The sequence below is a fragment of the Thunnus maccoyii genome, chromosome 8, assembly GCF_910596095.1.
Source record: "Thunnus maccoyii chromosome 8, fThuMac1.1, whole genome shotgun sequence".
NCBI lineage: Eukaryota > Metazoa > Chordata > Actinopteri > Scombriformes > Scombridae > Thunnus > Thunnus maccoyii.
The window spans coordinates 29,019,239-29,024,858 of NC_056540.1; the positions used below are offsets into that span (position 1 = coordinate 29,019,239).

At 40.6% G+C, this 5,620-nt stretch overlaps 1 long non-coding RNA gene across 1 annotated transcript; it reads right to left on the reverse strand.

The window, feature by feature from the left end:
* Window positions 1-1,799: 1,799 nt before the first annotated feature.
* LOC121902423 lies at window positions 1,800-4,894 on the reverse strand. Its single transcript, XR_006097543.1, has 3 exons — window positions 4,755-4,894; window positions 3,717-3,811; window positions 1,800-2,626 (listed from the first exon to the last, which is right to left on the reverse strand). It is a non-coding gene; the product is annotated as an uncharacterized LOC121902423 (long non-coding RNA).
* Window positions 4,895-5,620: the final 726 nt, after the last annotated feature.

Consider the following 5,620-nt stretch of genomic DNA (forward strand, 5'->3'; position numbering starts at 1 on the left):
CATTTATACACTTGTTTAGCTGGTTATCCATGACTGGACCACTTACTATTAACACTAAATGGCTCCATCTAGGTTTTAACTAAATTAAATGTGTTAAAAGTGTCCAACAACAGCTTGAATTCAGATCATTTTTGTTCATATTACAAGTACTGGCACCAGGTTTTAACAAGGAAGAAGAATGCTTGGAATAAAACAGACTACAGACAGACTAGACAATGTTATAGGAGTGCCTATGCTAAATTAGAGGACTACGTTACTCCCCGAGGAAGAGGGGGGCAGGACATAGATGTAAATAAATACACTCCCTCCAATGTCATCTCATCGGCTGTGGCTCATCACTCTGCAGTCAGTATCAGCTGTCTGAGAAAGTAATTAGATCATCTCCAAAAACACATTTTCAAGCTGAGAGGCCTAGCCTTCCACTTAAGAGACGAGAGAGATGTTAAAAGACATTTACAGTGAGAGGTCGACCGCAACTGTGATCCACGAAGATGTGGTCCAGTAATTGCGGATACTTTGGCTGACACTCAGCCCTTGAGATGATTTACAGTGTCTTGATGGTTTTCCCAACTCCAGGACCTTGGCGTCGGAGACAAAAGGAGTCTGTGCTGCCATTTGCTCAGATGGATGAGACGTGAATGAAGCTGAAAAGGAGTGAAGCCTGGAGTCTGAATCTGTAATCCGCACTCTGTGCAGCTCATTGATGAGGTGCAGCAATGAAATGCTTCCTCTATAGTGTGTCTGACAGCGCTGCCTGTTTGTGATATCCAGCGCCAGGAGTTTTCCCAACTGAAAAACTTTCCAGTCCCAATTATAGTCTCAAGTGATTTTGGGGATCCAGAACCTTTTCCTGGTCGAGGACCTCTGGCCGTTGGTCTGATTTTGAGTAGTTCAACATCAGTTTTTTATCGACTCGAGAAAGCACTTTGTAAGCTGTGTCCAAGCAAGAGCCCTCTTCGCTAATCTGGTTAGTGGTAAGAGGCACTCTACCAAGAACTCAGTGTATGTGTGTGGTTGTGTTGGTTGGTGTGTGTCTGTGTGAAGTTTCAGGCTGGATAAGAGAGGCAGGACATTAGAGAGCAGCCAAGAGGCCTGGGTTTTCCTGGCACACAATAGCAGGAAGTGCTGCCACACTATAAATGGAAGCTGAAATAGTGGCAAAACTCAGTCAGCAAGGCCTTTCTTGCCGTCAGCCAATAGGATTTATGTGCTTGCTCTACTCTTTTTCCAACTTCCAAACTGTGATAATGGAACTAAACAGAAAAGTCTACCAGGAAAGTTGTACGTTCAGGCCAGGCTGAGTAATTGTTAAACCAATAGCTTTGAAAGCTGATACTGACAGTGATAGTTTAAGAGTGAAGTTGCCAAATGCTTATAATCGGTGCCAAAATTCTGTATAATTTTGACCACTTTCTGCCATAAACTTTCAAAGACATTCAGTGGATTCATTATTTCCTCCATAATTTTATTCTTGGGAGGGTGGAAAATCTATCAACAACAAACTAATGAAATTTTTAGATGGGTTAGCAGCTTCTTAAGGCAAAGTACAGCCGGTTTTATTGTCAGCTTTACAAACTGGCAACAGAAAACCTGGTAAAATAAAATAAAATCCAATAAAGCAAAATCCCATCTCACCTCCATCGTACTGTACTGGCCATTGTATTGGCTGATATACTTTTGCCAAAAGTAGGCTAATTTGTTACCTAGTTTTGAAGTTTATGTAAAATCACATTTTCTATTACATCCCTGTTGTGTTAATTCCAGGTTCATTCAGCCAGCCCAAGGCATAACAGGGAAGTTCCAGTTTATTTCCTAATGGGAACAGATTAACAGATCTCTACTGTTGGAAATTGAAACTACCACAAAAAAAGTGGGAAACTCCAGTGTATGTCCAAATCTCAGCTAATGAGATTTAATAATGGAAGCTGACATTATTAGCCAATCAATGAACAGAAATGGCATCCTTTCAGGTTCAGGATGTGTTCAAGTCATGTCAAGTCAATGTGTATTTGTATAGTCCAATATCACAAATCACACATTTGCCTCAGGGGGCTTTACAAGCTGTACAGAATACAATATCCTTGGTCCTTAAACTCTTGATTCCAAAAAGGTAAAACTCCCCAAAAACCCTTTTAATTGGGGGGCGGGGAGGAACTTCAGGAAGAGCAACAGGGAAGGGAACCCTCTTCCAAGACAGATGGACATGCAATAGATATTTTTATAGAATAGACCAGATAGAAAAATTACAGTATGGAAAATCAGGATGACGAAATTATAGATAGATTGATAACATATATGAAGAATATACTGGGAGGACGTCTCAAACAACTTCCAGGTGCCACCAAGCAGAGATAGGACCTTAGCCACATGACCTCCATCACCATGGATACCTGGGAAGAGGACAGACTACACGTACGCTCAGGGAAAAACTCACATCACACCATTCACACACACACACACAAGGGGGAGAGACAAGGAAACTATACACATAAGGAAGAGAGAGAGAGAGGCAGAGGCAAAGTCTCCTGAACGATGAAGTTCCAGATGCAAAACGTCTGGAAATGGCACCGACAGCCAAGGGAAGGAGAGCGGTCCCAGGACGGCTGATGGTTCAACAGGGAGAGGCCTGAGAGAAAAAAAAAAGAGGACATGGAGGAGAAAATAAGAAGAGGTAGGTTACTCCCTTGTGGGGAGCAACGAGGTCAGAGCCTAGTCACCAAATATTAACACTGTACAATCATTTACATAATATGCCTTTTTCACAGCAGACACTTTGACTTATCATAATGGGAAAACCTCCGGTGTTACTTTTAACATTAACAATGGCTTATCCATGACAGTGGGCCAGCATGTACAATATCAGGCCCCCGAAACCACAGCAGCTTAATGGAATTCAGCCATCATTCATATAATTATTTACACCTGTGCTTTTTCTACTGTGACATGTCAAAATCTCAGTTGGCTGACTGAGCTTAAAACAGGCCGTAGTGCATCCGACACACTTTTAAAAATATACTTGTTTATATAAAGTTTTGCGATTTTTAAGAGGCGGCAAGTCCCAATTTGCTCTACGCAGTATACAGTGCTTGTGAATGAGGCGTACCGCTGAAATGCCACTAAGGTCTGTTACAGGACTTAACGAGTGATAGATTGATAGATTTTGTTCTCTCTCCAGCAGAAATACAGAAATAACAAATAATTCTTTTATTGGATAGTGTTAGAGTACAAATCACTGTTGCAGACGTTTCAGCATATCAGATCCCAAAAAGTTGCCAAAAAAAAAAAAAAAAAAGCTCCAGAAAACTCGACGTCTGTCAGAATCTTAAATGGACTAAAACTGGATTAAAATATTATTATTTCAGTACCAGAAACACAATGAATGTCCTGAAATTACACCAAAAAGATTTCTAAAAATACAGTAAAGCACTCTTTTTATCCAGATCTGCAGATAAGTTTAGTCATAATAAAGCTTAAATGATCTCTGAGGGGAAACTGGGTCACTGCAGCAGCAAAGTATCTGCTAGAACTAAGAACACCACAAATACAGCAGAGAAAAGATCAAAGATGGCACAGATACAGTGTCGCTGTAACTCTGCGGCTGAAGTTAGTTTGTAGGTACTTTGTTTATCTCACTGAGGTTACTTCTTATGCATGTCAGCATCTCTGTTTTACAGTTTAAAGTTCATCACTTCTGGAAAACACATCACATCCCTCACCTTGGAGAAGTCCTGCCTGTCCAGCGCTGTGTCGCTCTCTCTCCCAGGAGTCCATGAAAAACTTCATGACCTCCCTCCCAAATGTCAAGGGTAACCTTAGTGAGAAGAGCAGGCAGGAGTCAGGAAACGTATGAAAAAAAAAATGACCCTAAGATTGTCCAAAATATGTAGTCAGTTTGAGGGAGAGATAAAAACGTGCCTTCATTCACGTGCTTTTTTTGTGATATCACCTTAGATTTGAGTCAAATATGCAGCTTAAATGTGGTTTGCAATTTAAATAACTTTAAAATTGTGAAATGTAAAATCACATCGCAGCCCATCTTGCACATCTTTGCACAATTTATTTAACATTTATTTTTAGCTGCAGAATTTCTGGGAGGCACAAAGTATGTGGGCAGAGACACCTAGAGATAAAAACAAATCAGTTTAAGAGTCTAATGTTTGGACAGCAATCTCTAAAACTCCATCATCTTGATTAACCTCCTGCCCTCCGTCAACCAGTCTGCAGAGATAACAGATCATTTACAGGAGGATCTCTGGCTTCAAACCTGGACATGTTTTTGACTCCTAACACTTTATTTCCTTCACATTTTTCAGTGATGGCTCCGCCTCAGTCTTCATGTCACGATAAATCATTGTTATTTCCTCAGTTTCACACACTTTACAATTCACATCTCACTCCCGTGAAGTTAAATAGCACACTTGTGATACCAAATTATCGGAGCTTGCCAGAAGGCTTTCCCAATGTAGTTGAGAGTGCTGTTTTTACATTCCTGTGCTGCAGAAGCCTATTTTGTCAGATTTCTGTATGACAACCAAGTAATTGTGCACTAAAACTAAATCCTTAAGTTGTTTTTTCTCACTTCACATGAAAAAGTCATACTCGAGTGGATCTCCAGGGAAGCTGTATAGTATCTTGTAGTAAAAACATTGTCCGCCAGCTCTGCATACGTGAATTAAGATGTTGGCATGACAGATAAGATCAAAAGTAAATAGAAGGACACATGGCAGCATTCTTCAGCTCCCAGTATCCTTTACCTTCAGATGGATATTGAAGCATCCATTATGTTTGGAATGTGTTCTTGCTGCTTTCACTGTAAACACCGACTGTTTTTGCGATTGAAGTTTGATCTTTGAATATGCATCGACCCTCAAGCGTTTGAATCCTCTGAAAAACTTCGATGTGAACATGTATGATTTAAAAGATACAAGGACTTTAGCAGATACTTATCTTCTTGTCATAACTCAGAGGTTTTGTATCCACTGACCAGAGCTGTGATCTCCTACTTAAACGGAAAGCCCCGGCCAGTTTCTGGCTGTAGTAAATCTCACCAGTAGCTGAGAGAGACGTGCCAAGGGCGGGTCTGGGTTAGTGGGTCAGCCTGCCAAACGCCGACTCAGCTGGCACGTCAGCCTGCTCTGAGATAATGTCAGCACATGAGAATGCTAATGGTACTTTAACAGAAAGCAGGAAATTGTCATAACATTACTTGAATGACACCCCATTTAATTTTCATCATTTTGATGTCTGCACAGCATCATGAAGCCATCTTGCAATCATCAGCAGAGCGAAGAGGAGTGAATTGCCTTGAAAGCAACCTCGATACTCTTTTACTACCAACTGAAACGTGTCAAATAGGGACGCGCCGATCCAATTTTTTCTCTCTTGCGAAATATTATCCGCAGATTCTGATTACCAATCTGATACTAGTGCTCTCTTTTTTCCAAATCTGTATACAACAATGTGTAGAAGTCATTGGGATAGTTTTGATGTAATTTAACACAAGATCTGGAAATTTTGTGGCGCTAAAAAGTGAGTTGTCAGCCCACTGTGACTTAATGAATGTAACTGATAGAGACAATGGAAATAACACTTTTGATGAGGAAACTGTATTTAATGTGGA